Below are 24,501 nucleotides of genomic sequence, written 5' to 3' on the forward strand. Positions count from 1 at the left end.
TCACATACATACATCATTACTTGACACAAGATCCATGCTTCTTTAATTACATTTATCCATCACAAATATAACTACTACATCAAAAGGCTTGAAATGGCAATAATTACATCTATACTAGACTTGCCAAAATAATGCTATATGAACAAGAACACGGATGGTATACATAACTCATGCTATACACAATGTTCATGCACTAAGTCTAACCTATCAAATACATTCCAAAATGCAAAATGACATATATAATCATGCATTCAAACATGTGCTCCTCATCCTCAACCTGTGAGCCTCTTGCTCAAGACTTCAGCACCGCTACATCCACCTGAATAGCCCCATAACGCGGGGTGAGATATAAGAATATATCTTAGTAATCCAAAGGTTCTGGAGGATCACTCCACCCAATTGCTCTCACTCAGATGTAAAATGACAATAATGAAACTATACACATACCATACAAAATCACATGGCCCAATGGCCTACGACATACGACATACGGCATATCAATCTGGCTCTCATCCAAGAATGTATCTAAAACACCTCATAGATTTAAAACACTTAATTATAGTTAAAATAAGGATTTAAGGGTAGGAGTAGTGGAAATCCTGAGTTCTGGGTCAAAATACGTAAAAAGAGAGTAAAACGATAATTTGAAAAACAAGTAACCCTAAATACTAAAATATTAGTATAAAGTCTCAAATGAAAAAACTAACCCTGGAAATGGATTCAGAATGAAAAATTGCGTGGTTAGACAAGTTTCTAGAAATTTGATTAATAGTGTTTTTATCGGGTAAATATACAGTTGTGCAGTTGCACCGAAAAACGTGCTAGTGAAATTTGAGTTCTAGGTTTGAATATAAGTTGGAAAAGGTACATAGGACTAAGAATTATGATTACTAATGAAATTTGACAAAAATTAGGGCTTTTGGAAAAACATGCCAACGGTGCACATATCAGGCTAAAATAGTAATCTCGCCAAATAATCGAAAAACTCTGAATTCATCTGTTCAAGCGTAATTAAAGGACTTTGGTGAATGTTAAAATTTTGATTATATGGATGATTCATGGATTAAGTGGAGAGTAGTGTGTTGAATGACTAGTTTAAGTGATGGTAAATTGGTAAATTCACATGTGGGACCTGCCCCCACTTAAGTGAGCATTTGAGCACATGTGAAATTAGATTTTCACTCATCTTCCTCCCTCATTCTCTCTCCAAAATCGAGTTCCCCTCTTCCTCAATGGATATTTTTAACTTGAAAACTTCAAACAACAATATCTTGAGTTATACTTAATGAAATCAAACGATTTCAAAGCCAAACTTGTGTAAAATCTTGAGAGGAACACAATGCTACCCTTAGCTTTGCATGGGTATCATGTGGAGAGAGATCATTGGCCAAAAAGGTGACGACTTTGAAGATTTTTAGGGTCATTGATGGTGGTTTGAGTTGCATTCGTGCTCAAATATCACTCTTTGGAGGCTTGTGAGTCCATTTGGGATAAGTATTCCCAATTTCATTGAGTTTTGTTGATGATTTGAAAATGAGTATGAAATTTGAATATGTGTTGGTGAGTTTGGGTAGTTGGAGACCTCAAATTGAATTTGTGCATTCGACAAATATTGCTTAGAATGATGAATTAGAGTGATTGAGATCATAAAATTTATTATGAAAAAGTTTGTAACTTAGTGGATTTTGGATGATGATCTTAAGACTTTGCGAAATTGGATTTTTGTGTGATTGGAAAATTAAGTTATGGATTAGTTTTAGTAGTTAATTACAAGGTGTATGGTGTATTTAAAGTGTGAAAATCAATTGAAAATCTCTTGGTACCCTTGAATGTGCATTTCGGCCAAGTAGGGAAAAATAGGAAAGGATGATGCAAAAATTATATAATTGGACTTGTGATGTTTTGAATCATTAATTATAAATGGATTGTATGACTGTGTGATGCTTGTTGTTTGAGAGAAAAATCTCTTGCCTTAGGAGGAGTTTGGATTCCACCATATAAGGTGTTTGGTGTGAAAATGTGCAATGGAATGTTTGGATTGAAGAATTGAGTTAGTAGGTATTTGAATAAACTAGTGTAGGTCTAAATGAGTGCCTTAAACCTTGAGAATGTAAGAAAAATCCCTAGTCACTTAGGTGACAACCATTCGGCCATATTGGGAATTCTTGGAGAAAATTATGCTAAGTGTGAATTGGTACAATTGTGGGATGGTTATGGTAATGTGATTGGCTAAGGAAACCATTGGGATGGTTGCATAAAATTAATAACATGATTAAGGTATTTTGGCCACAATGGCCGAAGCATAAACATTGGTGGTGAGTAATGCATTGTCTTGAAATATTGACTTGTGTAACAAGTGGATTGATGATCATGTGTTGTGATCATTGTAGGTGGAGCTTGTGGATTGCCTTTGGTCCTTGACCAAAAGGATATTGACATTTCTTTGTTGAAGAAATTTACGAGGTAACTTGTGATTGAAGCAACCTAGCTTGGGAGCTTCAAAAAGGTAATCTCTTAGTATTGGGGTTAATCCCTGCGTGTGCTCCACCATGCCCATTGGGGTAGTAGTTGGAAGTTGTTTGATTCAATAGTGTGATTATAACATGTTCATGCATTTGTGGATGTTGGGTACATAGAGTTGTATCGTATCTCTGGCCAGTAGATAGTTGTCGTATGGCGTTGGAGACTTTCACTGGAGAGGCCTCCGTAGGGAGTTTGATATGAATAAGGAGTTACGAGTTAGAATATGTTGTGTTTGACAAGAAGTTATACGTCCCTGATAGATGGTGCACACTTGAAGGAATTAGAATGGTTATGTAGAGAAACAAATGGAATAATTGATGTATAATCCTAAGGGATTTAAAAACTTGAAATTATTATGTTAAGGAAGTGTTGATTTGAGAGATATTGAATTATGGGATTAAAATCCATCAGGAGTTAGTGTTGAGTAAACATAAGTGAGAGGAAATAACTATGTAGTATGAGTAAAAGGAAGAAATTGAGAATATCGTCATGGATGACATAAGATAGATGTACGATGAAGGCACTATTGTAATTAATGAATGTCGATTCAATTTGGCAAACGTGCCTGGGATAAAGGAATAGTACGATTAAATTGTATAGTCAGGTGTAAGAAAGTAGTGAGAATTGTAAAGAGATTATGATCTAGTGTTCTGTATATATATATACTAATAGTAGTGAGCTGGTGAAATCATTGGTATTTGATATGGATTGACAGACCAATGTGGAGGTATTTTAATGTAAGAAATATTCTACAACCACCAAGGGTGGAAGTGATAAGGAAAATTGAAGGATTGTTATGTAATATTGAGTATGGAATTATGTGTTTAACAAAGAGCTAATGTGTAATGTCAAAACAAAAATGATAAGATTAGTTAATGAGTTGAGGTATAAGTGTCAGTGCAAGGATTGAGGTGAAATTAGTCCTCTGTGATAGGACGGATATGTTTAGAAGATCCCTGTATGATGGGAAGTATATGTGGGAAATATGATACTTATATTAAGAGATGTGAGATGTGTACAGAACTTTGAGAAGATTTAAGATTCATGGAATAGAAATTATGTTATGAACCATGCCAAGTGAATAGTCAAAGTAAAAGAGTAAGCAATCTGTGATAAGAGTAAGCAAGGAAGAGATAATGAACTATGGATTTGAACGGTAACATGACAGAAGGAACTATTAAGAGTTAAAAGAAGTGTATGAAATTACAAAGAGAATATGAATTATTATAATAGTGGCTGTTATAAACCAGGTCCGGCGGTTAACCACAACGAAAGTAAACTATCAGTGAGAAGAATTAAACGAGAGAGTAAAATGAATTGACTTATATGTAACAGGAGTATATTATACCACTACTACTAATATTATTGGGGGTAGTCCCATGTGAATATACCAAAGATATTTTGCTGTTATATACAGAGGTGATACAGGCACCAAATGGACTGGGTCCATGTGTGATCTGGAGTGTACGGAGTACCAGTTTTGCCGTTATATACGGATGTTATAAGTATGGATTCCCCTGTGTACTGGGTACACGTTTGCTGTTATATACAAGTGTGTTATAAATATGAATTCCTCTGTGTACTGGGTGCACGTTATAAGACTTGATATTACTATCTCTGTGCGGCCTATGTGCCCAGAGTGAATAGCTATCTCTATGCGGATTATGTTCCCGGAGACTATTAGTACTTGGTAGAAGTAATATGAGACGAGGAAGTGTTCCGCATTGATGTAACTGTTAGTGCAGTAGAGATATTTGATATAAATGCACAAAGAAGAAACATATGGGGGATGCCCCTTGAATAAGGACAGCTAGTGGTAAGTTATTATTACGGCAGGGATCATATGGGTGGATTCTCTGATCGGTGGGTCATTACATCTGGGGCCCTGAGGACAGCAAGAGCTTGAGAGGTTAAACCTGTGAATGTTGCTACCCACTATATTGAGAGAGTTCTTACATGTGATTAACGCAAAATGTGAGGTCAGATATTTGTAAATGAACAATAATAGATTTGGATATAAGAGGTGAGGCATAATGTGTAAGAATTTAGAAGTGTGATAGTGAAGCACTATTGTGAGTGTAAAGTAAGTTTGATGAGATAATTTCGGCTGCAAGTGAGGTAGTAAGTTTGTTGGGATTCTCGCCTTATGATAAAAGAGATAATAGTGTGATTTAATATTGACAGATGGAGTAAGTGTCCTTCTAGGAAGGCTGGCGATGATCAAGAGTTCAGGTTAAAACGGTGAATTATTAGTCCTTATAGAGGGTAAACTGTGTGGAAAATGCACAATGTTGATGTTGTTTTGGTTAAGTACTAATGAGGTATGGCCGAGTGTTTTGGAATATTCCGAGAGATTGGTATACCAACCAATGGTGAATGGTAGAAGTAGTGGCAATGATGGATATAGTTTTATGTGACTTGACAATTAAGTTTCAAAGATTCCTATAAGATGTGACTTGTATGTGAGAGATATGGCATTTTGAGTGGTCCATCAGTTAATAGTGAAATGGGTTTGGAAGTTGATTCGTTCCAAGGTGTTTGGTGGAAGTTAGTAAAACTGTAAGGTGATAGCGTTTTGAGTTTGACATCCAGGATTAAATGACGATGATTACGAAAAAGTAGTATAAATAAGTGGAACATATGGTTAAGTTGCAACATCGGAGAGGAATGAAAGATGAAAATAATTAGTGGGAGAAAATATTAAGCATGAGGCCTTGATGTGGAGGTCTTTGATGAGTGTTGTGTTTAGACTGAGAGAGGTCTAAGTATGGAGTTGAGCTAACTGAGTCGATAAAGTTGAGATGGTTAAGTTAATAAAGAGAGTAATAGTGAGCGTAAATTATGAATATGAGTTTGTAGATGGAAAAATTCAGGAGTGTGTTTATGGTTAAAGGACCTTAAATGGTTAATCGGAAACATAAACTATTGTGAGGATTGTTAGTTCCGTATCACAAAGAGAAAGATATAGTTGTGAGTACCTGAGAAGAGGTGAAGACACGTGACAAGGAAAAATAAAGTATATAAGTATAGAATTTAATGTGAGTCGGAATTGTAGGACACGACAAAGTGCCTTTGAAACTAGAAAGTATGCGCTTGGGTGAAAGCCAAGAAAACAACGAAATGATAAGAGTAGTAACAGTAATGGAAAGGACTGGTATGTTTGGGGGTGGTTGTAACAGCACGGACAACGAAAAGAGTCAAGTACTAAAGAAAGTGGGAGTTGGAAATACTCCAGGAATAACTAGTTAGTATACATGAGAACGATTGGGGCCTATTATGAAAACGATTAGATGCCTTTGAGAATGACCTTGGGTCAGAAAGATAGATAGAGATGAGAATGAGGTGAATTGATACCAATAAATCTGTAATATGGTTATGTTATTACCTAAAAATCAGCGGAAGTGAAACGGTAAACCAGAGAAAGTTTAAAGTATTGTGAATTAAAAGGTCACAGAACCATGAGAGGCGAGTAATTGTGAAGGATCAAATGATAATGAGTATCATAAAAAGGAGATCATGCTTGTGATAAAAGTAATATGGTAAAGATACACACTTGAGGATGCTACTTGGGAGTGAGAGGATGAGATTCTCCAGCTGTGTCCTAAGTTAGCGGATGAGTATGAGTTAATTTTGCGGACAAAATTCTAAAAGATGGGGTGAATATAACACCTCTCAATTCTAAATTAAGTGATCAAATATTAAATGAGTAATTAAGTGAAGGATTAGTGAAAATCCTAAGATTTAAGCCAAAATACAAAGAAAGGGCAAAACGGTAATTAGCCAACACGCAACCCTAGGAAGATAAAAATTGAGTAGAAGGTCTCAGATGATAGAAATAACCCTGGAAATGGATTCAGAACGAAAAATTGAGTGGACAGGCAAGTTTCAGAAAAATCAGTGAATAGTGTTTTTCGCGGGTAAAAATATTGCGGTACGATTGCACCGTAAAACGTGCCGATTGAGTTTTGAGCTCTTGGTTTCAAATATGAGTTATAAATGGTTTATTGAGTTAGGAAATATGATTTTTGATAAAATTTGATGGAATTAAGTCATTTTGGGGAAGCGTGCCAACGGCGCGCGCAGTAGCTTAAAACAGTGTTTTCTCCGAATGACTGAAAAACTCCGGATTCATATGAGCAAGTATAATTAAAGGAGAATAGTTAATGTTAAAAATTAGAGTTTCTAAATAGGTTGTGAAATTTTGGACTTTTAGTGAAAGTCGGATGAATTTTACATCGCGCGCGTGGAGGCGTGGGACCCACCCCACTTAAGCCACATCATCTTTCTACTATTCATCATCATCTCACTCTTCTCTCCCCCTTGCAAAACCGCACAAACAGCCCCTCCATCACCATTTTTATGCAAAATTTTCAATTCACCATAACTTGATCGTTTCTTCACCGAATCCAACGATTTTTGTCTTGATGGAAAACACCTTCTAAACACATTGGTACCACTCTTGAGCCTTGAAACCGTGTATTTGGGGAGATATAGGCCAAAGTCAGATTCGAATTTGTTGGGAAAAATGGAGGTTCATGGAGTCATTTGAGCTTCCATTGCTTTGAGGAGTCTTGGGGGTAGCATCTAGCCTTGGTTGTGAGTATATTTCCATCTCATTTACATGGTTTGATTGTAGTTTATTTTCATGGACCCTAGACCTTGCATGGTTGATGTGTGATGATAGAGTGCTCAAATGAAAAATGTGTATTAGATGATAATGCCTTAGAATGATGTATTAAAGCTAGAAATGCCATGAAAAATTTTGGTGAAAAAATAGATTTTAACTTAGAAGAATTTTTTGTGGTCATGATTTTGAAGTTTGAAATTTTGTTGGTCTTTGATTGGTGAGTTGTTGAATGATTGTATGTTGATAATATGAGGTTGTATGAGATGTGGAATGGTTGAAAATTCAAAGAAATCCTTTGGGATTTCATAGGGCATAATTAGGCCATATTGAGAAAAGTGAGGAATTGTGTTGAAAAAATAATTGGGATGATGTTTTGTGTAATTAAATGAAAATTAGATGGGTTGTGTGGTGGTTGGAAGGTTGGAAAACCTATAGAAAAATAATTGGAAGTGTTAAGTGTTGAAATGAACCTAGAGGGAACTATTTAGCAAAACGATGCTTAAAAGACGTAAAACGGAAAAACGACACTTGAATTAGCCTCATGGCAACGTAAGGATGAGTAATAAAATGAGAAAGAAAATTTAGAAAAATAAATCTCAAAATAACACTTGTATGGCCGAACCTCTTTGAGGGAGGGGAGGATTTTGTGGTTTTTGCGTTCTGATGGAAATTGACGTGTACTGATGATGGTACATGATTGTGTAGGTTGTCGTACGTTGAATGGAACCCCGAACAGTGAGTCGGTGGATTACCCTGGGTCCTGGACCAAGTGGGTTGAGGTAAGTGGTTGAATCAATGCAAGTATTATGCAAATTTCATGAGTTTATATGAATTTTGAGTAATTAGGGAATGTCCTCTGTGTAGGCATTCTGTTGAGTAACAAGTTTGGAAAATAAGCTGCTGTAGAGCTAGTGAAGAGGCATACTAAGGTAACCTCTTGGTACTGGGGCTTGTTCCCCTTTTCTGTTCCACCATACCCGTTGAGGGTAATGGTAGGAAGTGTATATGAGTAGTGTAGAACAACATGAGCATGCATGCATTATCATAGTGGGTACTTATGTACCGAGTCTCTGGCCAATAGACAGTTAGCCTTCGGGCAGTTTTGGACTTCCACTGGATAGGTCTCCGAGAGGGAGTTCCAGTTGACCTAGGGTCGTGGTATGTGATCCAGATAGGAGCACACTAGGAATGTCTCGGGTGTTATGGATGGTTGGGGCATCATGGTTGTGGTTCTTAGAACACACCTTGGATGATACTCGTAGGCTTATATATGCCGAGGACGTTGCGTGGTATTGGTAGCTACCATCGCACCAACAAAATCTTATAATTCCGAATTAGATAATTTAAGCGACTACACATGCCTGCCCACGACTTGTACAACAGAGGACTAAGTAACTAGGACCTTCAATTACACTTATTTTATTCTTACAGTTTACATGTTACAAATTATAATTTCATCCACTCTCTAGTTACTCCTTGCACATGATAAAATTCAATTCAATAAACACCTCACAACCAATTACCCGACTTGACAAACATCATGAGTAGAATTTCACAATTTAATAGTCTACAGGAAATCAAGTAAGTAAAACAGAACGCATCATATTCCAATTTACAATGTAGAAGAATATTCGTAAACTCACCAAATTTCATTACAACAAGAATTCCAGTAAATGTTCTTATCTTCTAAAGGTCTTAATCCATCACTATAGAGACATAAAAATTTACAGCATCAATTCATTAAACAACACAATATTTGCCACTATCTTACGGAAAAGGAATTACACTGCTGAGTAGTGCTTTTGTCTAGAGCTTATAATTTAGGAGGCACTTCTAATTAATTCTAACTATGAAGCTGACTTAAGGACACGAATAAGGATACCTAGATTCCAAGACTCTAACTACTAATTTCCATGATTACAAGAGATGTTAAGCTTGTCCGTTAATTCTGTAGCTACTGTCTAATATTTTTCTATAATTAATTGCACCCAAATCTATCCTTTACAACGTACACAACAATTCTAGGATACCAAGTGTAACAGCCCGTTGTACACCAGTATTGTTAACATTAATTATGATATTAAGCACAGTTACAATCACAGCAATTCATTTATAAAAATGCGAATAAACTTTTTCCGATTATTACGCGAGCATTTAAAACATAAAAAGCGTAATAATTAAAAACTGTGACCGTAACCGTAAACTCTTGCGAAAGACTTATTTAAACTATTTTTATAACTTACTTTACTTATTATAAGTTACTAAGGGATTCCCATAAATCCACTTAGCCAATTACAAAACTTTACGTTTTTACCTTTTCGAACATGGTTCACTCATCAATTTTCTGCGAACACACCGCTCACAACCATACCTCCTTTTCAGATTATATCTTTGTCTTACTTAATTTCCTTTTCAACAAGCTATCACACGCTCAATTCGGAGCTCATTTGCTCCGATTATCGCCGTTTGAAGTTGGATACGCAAATAGCCAACCAACCCCAAAAACAGCCCAAACCACTCACATTACTCGAATTACTGCACTCAATCCAGTCATCCATTTGCTCTCAAATTTTTATCCTACAAACTAGACATCTCAAACTTTATTTTGATATACCACACGCTCAATTTGACTGAGAAACGAAGCAGGAATTAATTTCCCCAAATCAGGTCCAGAACTGCCTCAGATGCAGTGGCACATGAGCAGTCCGCGTTCCAAAACAGTCGCATCAACATTTAATTTTCCCAGATAGATGCTAACATAATAATCATAGTGCGTACATAACGCCAAGGTACTAATCATATTGCGTATATAACGCCAAAATACTAATCAAGATGTGTATATAACACCAAAGAGTACGTTTATAGCACCGTCGTGCACGTACTAACAAGTACAGTGGAGATCCCATAGTGGCTCCTCAAGAGGGTTCCAACTGCAACCTATGCGGACTAAAGCCAAGTGTCCTATACCTTGGTACCGGAGGGATGCCTATATGATGCGTGCTCAAACGTATGCTTATATTTATTATATACTTCAGTCTCTAAGATGAATGCATAATGTGGTATGCGATGGCATGCTTGAAACACACACAAACAGACACAGGTGTAACATGATGTGCATATGCATGACTAGATCATAATCATAATAGCATACGTCTGTTGTATATTTAATACCAAGCTGCCAAATAACAAATATTTTCATAGGCAGAATTTTTCCATCATGACAAGTCCAAGGCAAAATACATATATCTCATAACAGAATACTAATCATAAGGCACATGTGAGCATCAGTTCAAAATTCTATACGCTAGCTAATAGTCACAGTAGGTCTCACCACCAAACACATACCTTGTGAGTCCAAGCATCAATTAAACAGCCAAGTACCAATCAAACGGCACAAGAATAGACCACGCTCTTAGGGAATTTGCGCACCTAATATACCATTGCACCAAATCAGAATCTCATATAATTTTTCCTATAATTCACAAACACTTCCTATGCCTCCTACTCTTGCACATAATCCGTTTTCATGATTCCCATAATAATTTAATTTGCTGACTTTATATCAATTTTTTACTAACTTGCTACATTAATAAAAGTCCAAGGTTCTTCCATGTATTCAATTCGGGTTTATCATGCTTCTTTTCCTATGATTTCAATCAATTTATCATACATCCCATGTTATTTAATTTTCTGTTTTACTATAATTTTGTCAAAGATTAACAAACGACATAAGTATAAATCCCTAAGCATTTAATTCGGTTTCTTGTCCATTAACAAGGCTTCCAATTCTTGTATTTTGATCAATTATCATGCTTCCAATGTTATTTAATTTTCTGTCCTACACTTTATTCCATTAATTGATAGTAAATGACAAAATCCCAATTTTCCTACATGCACACAGATTCGGCTTTAATAGTATCACCTAAGAAATTCCAATTTTTTTTTCTTTACATACGCTTCATACATCACATGACATAATTATTTAAATTCTTAGTGTGTTGCCCCTACGATTTACATAAATGCAAGGCTACGTAATTATCTTTCTAGCTAAACGGACAGCCCAACCATTTAAATAGCCACATACAAGTTCACAAAATTCAGATTTAGTTTACCAATTAGGTGCTTAGACTTTCTTTTAACAAATCACTAGTTGATATCAATTGACAAAGTCACAAGGTTCCTATTTGCATACTGATTCGGTTTCGTGACTAGCCCTAGAGAATTTTATTTCTTTCTTTAACATAATACTACTTTTATCACTTAGTCGTGAAATTAAATTCTACATGTTTCTATTACCCATTACCATTCTGCCTTTAAGGTTATTCCATTAACCGCTAACAATTGAAATTGTCCCTAAATTCACAATACAAACAGAATTGGTTTTTAACCCCATCTTAAGTGATTATAATCGGTTCCCTTAACAACTCCTACCCTCCTCACTCACGTATGATTTGTTCCCCTGTTAGCATGTTGATGTGCCTCTGACAAGTGTGGTTTTTCCATGTTAAAATTGATAAGAATTGGGTCATAAGAGAGTAATTTAAATACATATTTGCTATTTATATTGATTCTTTCTATATTCACCTTTTGGTTGTGTTTTTCAGGAAAAAGAGGAGTGAAAATTACAAATTATAAAAAGTCTGTTCACGCAACTCCACACGCACGGACGTATCACAGTACAAATGCCAGAGAATTGGCGCTAGTTTGCGCCAGAATGGCGAAAACTAGCGCCACCATGCCACCTTGCGCCAAAGTAAAGCACCATGGCGCCAAGTGGCGCCCAAAAGCAAGCAAATGGCGCCAATTGGCACCCAAAGACAAGAAGGAATGGCGCCAATTGGCGCCCTAATGTGAAGGACTGGCGCCGGTCCACGCAATCGGGTCCGAGTTTTCGTATTCGAGACAGTAACTCCGCGCGTATTTGCGCCAAACCCGCGCCAACTAGCACCGGGTTGCGAGAAAATTACACCGTCTTTCCGCGAGGGTATTTTTGGAAGAAGGAAAAAATAATTTTATAAATAGGATCCTTGTGCTAGACCTAGAGATAACTGATTCAGACCTAGTCTTTTGAAGGAGGCCGACGGCAGAGCTCTGAAGGATTCTTCCACAGTTCTTCTTCTTCATCTATTTCTCTGTAATTTTATGCTTTTGAATATTGAATTATTTTTAGCCATGATTATTCTTGGCTAGTTTTCTTTTATTGTAGTTAGGGTCACGAGCCCTATGTGAACCCTTGTTACGATGGATTGATTTAGTTTTATTCATTTATATAATTATCTTTGTCTCTACCTTGTGCGTATTTTCTATTTTCTTTATTAGAACTGATCAATCTGATAGTTGGGAATAGTTTGAGGGTTAGAACCCTAGATAGGAATATTGGGGTTTTGATCTTGAAAGGGGGTAGGACAACAATTGGTATGCATGCTAGGAATAGATGTGTATTTAATTGCGGATGCTTAAATTATTGCGTTCATTGCTTAATACCGTGAGGAACATTGCAAGGAATTAGGGTTCCAATTGGGGATTAAAGGGTTAACCTTGCAAGGAATTGAGGGTTAACTAATAAATATTTTTAGATAATAATTTATCCGAGTAATTATATGAATAAATATTGTGAATCAATCCAAAGTAAGAAGTGGGGATCATAAGGTGAGTGCGCTCTAGCTACAATAGTTTTCTCATATTTTTAAAATCAATTCTCATTGTTACTATTTTATTTCTCTTAAATAAAAATATAAAAACAAGTCTTTATTTTTATTTCATATTGTTACTCAAATTCAATTCACAATTTTCCAAACAACAAACCGAGTTTTCCAACTTAAGGGGACTGGTTATTGTAGTACTTGGTTTACAATCCCTGTGCAGACGATACTTTACTTACTCATTATATCACTTGTGCGATCGGTATACTTGCCGGAGAGCATCAAGTTTTTGGCGCCGTTGCCAGGGATTGCTAATTCCAATATTACAAATAACTGTTGATCTTTGAGATTGGATTTTTATTTTTATTTTATTTATTTTATTTTGTTCTATCGTATTTTGTGTTAGCAGGTGCTACTAACATATTTTTCTGAGTTTTATGCGAGGTAGACCTCCTCCTACAGACTTTGTAATTGATCCTGAAATTTCAAGGACTGAGAGGAGACTGAGGAAGGTTGCCAAGCAGATAATTTGGGAAGACTTCAAAAGCATACCTGTACAACCAAAACAAGAAATGGCAGGAAACAACAATGCTGATGGTGGCAGAGGCCACAATGCAAATAACCCACCTCCACGATTGTTGGACACCATTCTGACTCCGGTGTTCAATAGGCCAAATTCAAGTATAATCAGGCCGACGATGGAGGCAAACAATTTTGAGCTGAAGCCATCTTTGATCACTTTGGTGGAAAGGGTTCAGTTCTCTGGTTCTGAGGAGGAAGATCCTCATGAGTTCATAGATCGATTTCTGATGATCTGTGACACTACCAAGCACAATGGGGTGTTGGCCAATGCTGTCAGGCTTCGATTATTCCCTTTTGCTGTTAAGGGAAAAGCTCTCAAATGGATAGAAAGGCAGCCAGCTAATAGTATCACGACATGGGAAGACTTGTCATCAAAGTTCTTTGCCCATTTCTCTTCTATGGAAAAGTACAACCAGCTGGTGAATGAAATCACAAACTTCCGCCAACTTGAAGGAGAATCACTGTGTGCAACCTGGAATAGATTCCAGGAACTCATCCGGAAGTGTCCGCACTATGAAGGAGACGATGACAAAAAGGTGGCAATATTCTTTAATGGCATCTCTCCTGAAACAAGGTTGGTGATTAATAGTGCAGCTGGAGGTTCTATTCAGCAAAGTACTTCTGAACAAGCCATTGATTTGATAAAGAAGATGGCAATGAATGAGAATGAGAGTATACCAGCTCAATTAAAAAGAGGAGTGATAAAGCTGGAAAGCAATGATGCTATGCTTGCTGAACAAAAGCTGTTGTCCAAAAAGTTTGACAGCTTGAATGAGAAGTTTGAGAAAATGCAAGTGTCCAAGGTTCAATCAACTTATGTGGTTTGTGAATATTGTAAGGAAGCTCATGAGTCTAATGAGTGTCCTACTCTCATGGGTGATAATCCACAGCAGTTACAAGTAAATGAGGTTTGGTATGAACAGAAGCCCCAACAAAATTTTTCAAGAAATCAGAATTTTTCTTCTGGAAGTAATTTTCAGAAGAGAGGTCAAGGAGGTGGTCTTGACTACAGTTCTAACAATTACCTGCAACCTCCTCCTGTTCCACAAAAGGAACTTTCTGATTTGGAGAAGTTAATTGGACAAATGGCTCAACATTCTAATGCTTTCATGGAGGAGACTAGAGCCAATACAAAGAACACAAATGCTTTCATGGAAGAGACTAGGGCTAATACCAGAAACATGAGTGCTTCCATCAGAAATCTGGAGAATCAAATTGGCCAGCTGGCCAAGCAAGTTGCTGATAGAACTCCAGGTAGTTTCCCTAGTAACACAGTCACCAATCCAAGGGAGGATTGTATGTTTGTCACCACTAGAAGTGGTAAAGTAATAGCAGCTCCAGAAAAGCCGAAAAAAAATATGGAAGCTGAAAAGAAGAAGCTAGATACTGCAGGTGAGCCCGCAAAAGAAAAAGAAAGTGAAAAACCTGCTAAAGTGGAGAAGCCAGTTGAAAAGAAGAAGTTTGAGTTGAGTCCTGAATATGTGAGAAACATGGCACCCTATCCTGAAAGGTTCAAGAAGGATGCTCAGAAGCAACAGTATTCCAGGTTCCTTGACATATGCAAAAAGCTTCACATAAATCTTCCATTTGCTGAAGCCTTGGCTTGCATGCCTAATTATGCCAAGTTCATGAAGGACTTGTTATCAAGAAAGCATAAGCTGCAGGAATGCCAAACTGTAACACTCACTGAGGAGTGTAGTGCCATTATACAGAAGAAGTTCTCACCCAAACTCAGTGATCCAGGGAGTTTCAAAATTCCTATTGAAATTGGGGACACAAAAATTGGCAGAGCAATATGCGATCTTGGGGCTAGCATTAATTTGATGCCCCTTTCTGTTTGTAAATCTTTGGGAATCACCGAGTTGAAACCCACTTTGGCATCTCTTCAGCTTGCTGATAAATCTTTGAGGAAGCCTAGGGGTATTATTGAAGATGTTCTTGTGAAGGTGGACAAGTTCGTCTTTCCTGCTGATTTTGTAGTGTTGGACATGGAAGGGGGAGCTGAGATGCCTCTGTTGCTGGGTAGACCTTTCTTGGCCACTGCTCGGGCACTGATTGATGTTGAAAATGAGAAGCTTGAACTAAGGATGAATGATGAGACCGTTACCATCAACGTTTTTGATTCTCTAAAATAGTCTTCTCACAAGACGATTGTTTTAGTCTTGAAGTCTTAAAGTAAAAACAAAGTGATATGATCCCCAATAGGAATGGAGGAATGGATCTACTAGGAATGGAAATTCTAACCCCAAATTCATCCACCAACACGACCTGTTAAGAACAAAGCGTATCTCACGCTACAGACCTCGGAATCGGACGTTTCCAAATCAAGGTGAAAGATCTCTTTCTGAATCGCGACTTTGACTCAAGAATCACCGAAAACCGACGCGTATATCAGGAGATATGAACCGAGACTATTTTGGACGAAAATTGAAGGTTTGGGTGATAAGGTTTGATACAAGAATTTGTGCACACAATCAAGAAACGATAACTGGAAGGCGCCACAATCCAAAGATTGATAAGCCTATGAACGCCACAAGGATTAGCACCCTAGATAAGTTCTGAGATTCTCAAAAGAACCCTAGAGAAGCTAGTCCCTCACCAAAAAAAAGGTTATCTTTTTATTCTGCATTTTCCCTTCAAAAGCTATGGTGTTCCCTTATATAGTGGGCAATATCCATATTGAGTTTAACCTAAAAAGTGCTTACACATAAAAGAAAATAGACAGCCCAATAATCCAGTCCAATAAGCCTTATTACAAAAGTTTAACTGAATATAAGAAAAATAAAATTAAGTGCAGAATTTGGGCTAAGTAAAAATAAAGCCTTCATGCATATCCATTGAGGCTTATTCTTCAAAGTCTTCAATTTGAATTAAGTGTATCATTTTGGGCTCTTCTTCCTTTAGACTTGGGCTTGTCTCAAGTAAAGTGGTCACCAAGAGATTTAGAGCCTCTTTAGCCTTTTTAGCTTTTGCTCTTGTCATTGGACCTCCAAGACCTTGTATGTCCTCCAAGTTTGTTGTCTTGGTCATGCCACCTCCTATGTCCTCATCATTCCCTCCTTCTTTAGAAGAATTTGTCCTCAAATTGTAATCCTCTTCTCCTTCTTCCTTCCTTTATTTGCCTGCTTAGCATAGCTCTCTACCTTTTTCTCAATGTTTGCTTTTACCTTTTCATGTAGTTTTCGCACATATTCAGCCTTACTCTTACCATCTTTATGCTCAGTTTGGCTATCAGTTTGTGGATGACAAGTAGTAGAAAAGAGAAGTTTAGTCCCCAACTTACTCCATAATGTCCTCCAAAAATGGCTTAAGAATTTAGTATCACGATCAGAGACAATGCTTCTTGGAAGTCCATGGAGTCTTACCACTTCCTTGAAGAACAAATCAGCATTATGGATTGCATCATCGACTTTTTTGCACGGAATAAAATGTGCCATCTTAGAAAACCTGTCCACCACAACAAAAATAGAATCTTTACCATTTTTAGACCGAGGTAGTCCTAACACAAAATCCATAGAAATATCAATCCAAGGGCAATCTGGAATAGGTAAAGGAGTATACAACCCATGAGGCAATAATTTAGACTTAGACTGCTTACATACAATGCATCTTTCACACAATTTATGTACATCACGCTTCATGTGTGGCCAATAAAAATGTTCATGCAGCATGTCTAGAGTCTTTTGGATTCCAAAATGTCCCATTAATCCCCCCGCATGTGCCTCTTTCACAAGTAATTCCCTAATGGAACCTTTAGGAACACACAATCTCTTTTCTTTAAACAAGTAATCATTATGCCTAAAGAATCCATTTTGAGCAGCATCCACACAAGTTTCATAGATTTGTGCAAAGTCTGGATCATGCTCATACAATGCCTTCATATGATCAAAACCAATGAACTTAGTTTCAAGAGTAGAGAACAAAGCATACCTTCTTGAAAGTGCATCTGCAACTACATTAGACTTACCTTTCTTGTGCTTGATCACATAGGGAAACTGCTCCAAGAACTCTACCCATTTGGCATGCCTTTTGTTAAGCTTGCCTTGTCCTTTTAAGTACTTTAAGGACTCATGGTCACTGTTGATGACAAACTCTTTGGGCAAGAGATAGTGTTGCCATGTTTGCAAAGCCCTTACCAATGCATACAATTCCTTATCATATGTGGAATAATTAAGAGCAGCCCCATTCAGTTTTTCACTAAAATAGGCAATGGGATGCCCCTCTTGCATCAAAACAGCCCCTATCCCCACATTAGATGCATCACATTCAATCTCAAAAGATTTAGAAAAATTAGGCAATACAAGAATAGGTGCATGAGTTAATTTATCTTTGAGGGAAGCAAAGGCTTTCTCTTGTTTTTCACCCCATTTAAAACCAACATGCCTTTTAATCACTTCATTCAAGGGTGCAGCTATGGTACTGAAATCTTTAACAAATCTCCTATAGAAACTAGCTAAGCCATGAAAGCTTCTCACCTCACTTACATTCTTAGGAGTTGGCCACTCTTGAATAGATTTCACCTTCTCTTGATCAACTTGCACTCCTTGTGAGCTAACAACAAAACCAAGAAAAACAACATGGTCTATACAAAACACACATTTTTCCATGTTAGCATACAATTTCTCATGCCTTAGTGCTTCCACAACATACCTCAAATGTACAAGATGATCATCATAGGATTTGCTATAAATCAGAATATCATCAAAATACACTACAACAAACTTCCCTAAAAATTCCCTTAACACATGATTCATTAATTTCATGAAGGTACTAGGTGCATTAGTTAAACCAAAGGGCATAACCAACCATTCATACAGCTCATATTTAGTTTTAAAAGCTGTTTTTCATTCATCCACTTCTCTAATCCTAATTTGATGGTATCCACTTTTCAAATCAATTTTAGAAAAGACACAAGCACCATGCAATTCATCCAATAAATCATCCAATCTAGGAATGGGGTGCCTATACTTTACCGTGATGTTATTGATGGCTCTACAATCAGTGCACATCCTCCAAGTTCCATCTTTCTTAGGTACTAGAATGACTGGAACTGCACATGGACTTAGGCTTTCTTGCACCCATCCTTTTTGCATCAAGTCTTCAACTTGTCTTTGAATCTCTTTAGTCTCTTGTGGGTTACTCCTATAGGCTGGTCTGTTAGGCAATGAAGCCCCTGGAATGAGATCAATTTGATGTTCTATACCTCTTAGAGGTGGTAACCCATGAGGAACCTCTTTAGGAAAAACATCTTTAAATTCCTGCAACATAGAAGAAACCTCATTTGGAAGAGAGTTAGTAGGACTTGCATCTTTGATATTATTACTCTCTTTACTCAAAAGTAAGAGCATTGGCTTTTTCAATTGCATAGCCTTTTTCACCTCTTTTTTTTTTATAAACAAATTTTGTGTTTGTCTCTCTTTTTTTCTCTTTTTTTCTTGCTCTCTTCCACTCTCTTCCCCCTTTTTCTCTCCACTTTCTTTTCTCTCTTGCTTTCTTTTATCTCTCATTTTCAAATGATCCTCACTAACTTCTATTGGAGTCAAAGGTGCAAGAATAGTCTTGCGTTCTTTATGCACAAAAGAGAATTTGTTGGTGTAACCATCATGAATAACTTTCTTATCATATTGCCAAGGTCTCCCTAGAAGCAAATGACAAGCCTCCATTGGTACCACATCACATAAAACTGTATCCTCATACTTTCCTATGGAGAAGTTCACATCAACTTGTTTGCTTACAGTCACTTCACCATCCTCACTAAGCCATTGAAGCTTGTATGGCAACGGGTGAGGTTTGGTTTCCAAACCCAATTTTGACACCATTCTAGCACTTGCAACATTGGTACAACTCCCTCCATCAATAATTAAAGAGCATACCTTTCCTTGGATAAGGCATCTAGTATGAAAAATATTCTCCCTTTGACTATCACCCAGGTCTTTTGCTTGGCTACCCAACATCCTTCTTACCATAAACAAATCTCCTTCCGGTATTATTTCTCCAATATACTCATCTTCTTCATCATGTGAGGCAGAATCTGAAGAAGACTCACTAGTAATCTCTCCATCCTCTTTAAGTAACATAGTCTTCTTAGTTGGACATTCTGAAGCTATGTGACCTCTTCCCAAACACTTGAAACATTTTATTTCACTATTCCTTGTCTTCTTAGGGGCCTCATTGGACTTAATTTGAGTCCTTTGAGGTGCAGCAGTGGGGTTGCTTGATGAAGTACCTCCCTCCTTCTTATTTCTGTCCTTCCAACTTGAAGAATTGAAATTAGAAGAGTTTTCCCTCATGACACCCTTTCTCTTGAGTTGTTGTTCTACCTTACTAGCTTGATGCACTAAATCCTCCAACTCCACATAATTTTGCAACTCCACGATATCCCTTATGTCACTATTCAGTCCATGCAAGAAACGTGCCATAGTAGCCTCCCGTTCTTCACTAACATTTGCTCTAATCAAGGAAACCTCCATCTCTTTATAATACTCATCTACACTCTTGTTGCCTTGTGTAAGCCATTGACGTTTATTGTGAAGTTCTCTATGATAATGGGAAGGAACAAATCTTCTTCTCATTAGCCTTTTCATCTCCACCCAACTATCCACTAATGGTTCTTCATATCTTACCCTCTCCTTTTGCAATTGGTCCCACCAAATGAGAGCATAATCACTAAACTCCATGGCTGCCACCTTCATTTTCTTTTCTTCAGTATAGTTGTGACATGAAAATAAATGCTCAATCTTCATTTCCCACTCCAAATAGGCCTCCAGATCACTTTTTCCTTTAAAAGATGGTATATTAAGCTTCACCCCTTTAATTATATCCTCTCTAGCAACATCCTCATTATCTCTTCTTCTCCTTCTTTCATCCCTCCCTCTATGTCCATTATCATCATGATTCCCTTGATTTTCTAAGTGTTCAATTCTCAAATATAAGTCCTCTGTTTGCTCCCTCATTATCGTTTGCGATCCATAATGGCATCGATTAGCAACCTGTTTTCTCTCTCACGAGGAGGGCTACCTTCACCACCTGCACCTGCCATAATTCAAGGAAAAGAACAAGAATAAAAGAAATTGGACCTCACCACTCGCTCACGTGTTTACACTCTTAAAATGTATTACTCGTGTTTGTTGCTCTCTATTAAGGCTTTTGTGTAGTGTGCTCTCTTGCCTTTTTCCTCTCAATAGCTCTCTTTAAGTTCTTAACATAATCTCCAAGAACACTCAAGAGTACAATCCCAAACTCAAGAATTCGTAATGACACAATACAAATTGGAAATATGTCAAAGAAGGCAAGACAAAGAAAACCAAACCAAATTGAAGGAATTATTCAAGAAGACACTTTGGACCTGATTTAAGAGTAGTAGTATGTAACTACGCTTAAATAACAAGTAGTTGTATAGCATATATATATATATATATATATATCTGATGCTTCAATAAAATGGAATTTGTAATTTTGGAATGAAAAATTCAGATTGCAGTAATGCTAAACTGAATTTGATTGAATTCCCCACAAAACAAGCTATTATTTAACACACTAACAACATACTACTCAAGGAACATGGATCGAAAGGATTAAAAATCAGGAACAATGATGAACATAGGATGAACCTTAAGAACACAAGTGCAGAAAATATGAACACAACAAGAAATTGAAACAAACAGAATATCAAATGAACAAATTAGGAACCAACAACAAATACTAAAAACAGAATTGCACAATTCAAAATTAAAAACAAAAATACTAGGGATTAGGGTTACCAAATGTGTGATCAGAATTGATGGAATCAATGGAGAAAATCAAACCCAATTCCAATCTTAGAACCTGGCTCTGATACCACATGATATGATCCCCAATAGGAATGGAGGAATGGATCTACTAGGAATGGAAATTCTAACCCCAAATTCATCCACCAACACGACCTGTTAAGAACATAGCGTATCTCACGCTACAGACCTCGGAATCGGACGTTTCCAAATCGAGGTGAAGATCTCTTTCTGAATCGCGACTTTGACTCAAGAATCACCGAAAACTGACGCGTATATCAGAAGATATGAACTGAGACTATTTTGGATGAAAATTGAAGGTTTGGGTGATAGGGTTTGATACAAGAATTTGTGAACACAATCAAGAAACGATAACTGGAAGGCGCCACAATCCAAAGATTGATAAGCCTATGAACGCCACAAGGATTAGCACCCTTGATAAGTTCTGAGATTCTCAAAAGAACCCTAGAGAAGCTAGTCTCTCACCAAAAAAAGGTTATATTTTTATTCTGAAATTTCCCCTTCAAAAGCTATGGTGTTCCCTTATATAATGGGTAACATCCATATTGAGTTTAACCTGAAAGTGCTTACACATAAAAGAAAATAGACAGCCCAATAAGCCTTATTACAAAAGTTTAACTGAATATAAGAAAAATAAAATTAAGTGCAGAATTTGGGCCAAGTAAAAATAAAGCCTTTATGCATATCCATTGAGGCTTATTCTTCAAAGTCTTCAATTTGAATTAAGTGTATCATTTTGGGCTCTTCTTCCTTTAGACTTGGGCTTGTCTCAAGTAAAGTGGTCACCAAGAGATTTAGAGCCTCTTTAGCCTTTTTAGCTTTTGCTCTTGTCATTGGACTCACTGTGATAGCATTCTAGAACTTGCTCTGTTTCTCTGTTATGCATGTATTGATTGATATAATAAAGGCATTTTGTTCTTGTTCGCTATTGGCCAAAAATAACCCACCTGTATGAATTTTTCCATTGTTAGCCCCCTTGAGCCTGAACTTATTTGTTGTTAAATGACCTGTGGCCTGATTGATGGCTTAGCCTATATCCATATGACTTACCTTGATTGAGATTGAATTACTGAAATGTTGAAAACAAAATAAATAAATAAAGGTAAGCTCCACAGAGGTCAAATAATTAGGGGAGGTAAAATTTCATCTGTGCCCTTAAAACAAAAAGTTTTGAAAAAGAAAGAAAAAGAGAAAAAGAAAAAAGGTGAATGTAAAGAAAAGGTGGATGATAGGAATTAATTCCCGAAATTCTGTGGGAATTTGAGTGGGAAAAAAATCATTAAGTTGAATGTGTTAAAAATGAAATAATATCAGTTTTTCAATCTCATTGTTGTTTGAGCTACTAACCATAAATTCCTACCCTTAAGCCTGACCAAGTTACAACCTGTGAAGTCCTTTTGATCAATTATGCATGTGTTAATGTTCCTCATCTTTAGGAACTTGAGAATATGATCAAGCTTATGGTAATGTTATTGCTGTGATGGATTGAGTGTTTATTACTCCCTTAAACACTTGAGTGCTGAGCGTTATATGATTATCTTGGTGAGGAGTGTTCAAGTTAGATTCTGACATGTTCATGAGCAAGGAATTGAAGGTTAATTAATAAATATTTTTAGATAATAATTTATCCGAGTAATTATATGAATAAATATTGTGAATCAATCCAAAGTAAGAAGTGGGGATTATAAGGTGAGGCACTCTAGCTACAATAGTTTTCTCATATTTTTTAAATCAATTCTCATTGTTACTATTTTATTTCTCTTAAATAAAAATATAAAAACAAGTCTTTATTTTTATTTCATATTGTTACTCAAATTCAATTCACAATTTTCCAAACAAAAAACCGAGTTTTCCAACTTAAGGGGACTGGTTATTGTAGTACATGGTTTACAATCCCTGTGGAGACGATACTTTACTTACTCATTACATTACTTGTGCGATCGGTATACTTGCCGGACAGCATCACATGCTGACTTCAATTTTTGAAGCATAAGCAAAACCTATTCACATTTTCCTAATCCAAGGACAGTTCCGAATTTCATGATGATCCATACCCCAAGTTTACAAATCAGTTTTTAGATTTTCATGCATTAGGATGACTGTTGTTCAAGTGAGCAGAATGGGTAGGCATGACAAAGAAAATAAACTTCTTCCTACATCCTCAAGAATGCCGAGACAGAGATGGTACAAGGATTGATTGGGGATTGACTTACCTCTTCTTCTCTCCAAGGTTTACGCCTGCAGTCACATGCAGGGGATTTATCTCCTCTCCAAGGACCGATTTCCAACTCCTTGATGGTGGTTGTCTTCGGCTGGACAAAGAGAAGGAGGATGGCTGTGAACTTATCTGTGATTCTGCATGTTGGAGGAAAGCCTCATCAGCCGAACATGGTAGAGGAGACAAGGAAACAACAGCAAAATCCTTCACTTCCTAAATGAGGTCCTCGGCCAAGCAAAGGAAAGGGAGGAGATGGAAGCAAGATGGTGGTTCTGTTCCTGGTACAGCTTACGATTTTGAGGAAGTTGATGAGGCTGTGTTTGATTTTTGTTTTGTTTTAAAAAAAAGAGCATTCATTTTCTTTTTCAAGTTTTGCTCCAAATCCATTCAACGTACAAGAGCGATAATGGCGATAGGGATTTTTGCTCTAAGTCAATAGGAAAGTGTTCACACAGATTTCTTTTTCTTTTCTTTTGTTAGAGTATTAGTTGCAAGAATTCAGATACAAGTCATTTTCATCAAGGAGTGTACAAAGACAGAGAGAGAGAGAGCGCAATAGGGATAAGGTTGTCTCTTGCCCAACAGGAGAACATGCAAAGAATTCCCTTCCTTCTTATTGGAAGCATGTGGTGGCAAGGCTAATTCCTTTGGATGCTAATACAAGTGATTAAGATTTTTCCTTTTCTTTTCCTTCTACCTAGCGCATGAAAGGGAATGCAAAGATGGACATGTGGTTGATTCTTTGCCAACGGTGGGGCATGAAGGCAGATCTTTTATTTTTGAGAGACAACTAATGATCCATGGTTAATAAAAGTTTGGGCTGAATCAAGCCCTCCACTAATGGCTTTGGGCCGAGGCACCAATGGGAATTGAACGCTAAAATTCATCTAAGCCACGTAGTTTCATGTAGTTCACCAAATATTACCTAGGATTTCATTATATGTTGTACTTTAAATATTCTTCCCAATAATTATTTTTTTATGTTCCCACAACTTAATAATTTAGGTTCCTACCTATATGGTAATTAAAAGTAAGACCACCCCTTTTTAACTAATGTTTTAAATCTTTTAAAATATACAAATATACTCGCTAATATTATCAACACAAAATAATTTCCCTTCT

At 36.9% G+C, this 24,501-nt stretch overlaps 1 long non-coding RNA gene across 1 annotated transcript; it reads right to left on the reverse strand.

The window, feature by feature from the left end:
- On the reverse strand, window positions 1–23,845 carry LOC133289992 (uncharacterized). The gene is made up of 3 exons (XR_009748559.1): window positions 23,375–23,845; window positions 10,496–10,579; window positions 1–319 (listed from the first exon to the last, which is right to left on the reverse strand). It is a non-coding gene; the product is annotated as an uncharacterized LOC133289992 (long non-coding RNA).
- Between the last annotated feature and the right edge of the window lie 656 nt (window positions 23,846–24,501).

The sequence above is a fragment of the Gastrolobium bilobum genome, unplaced genomic scaffold, assembly GCF_033153095.1.
Source record: "Gastrolobium bilobum isolate Gb01-03AN ecotype WA unplaced genomic scaffold, APGP_CSIRO_Gbil_v1 utg23530, whole genome shotgun sequence".
Lineage (NCBI taxonomy): Eukaryota > Viridiplantae > Streptophyta > Magnoliopsida > Fabales > Fabaceae > Gastrolobium > Gastrolobium bilobum.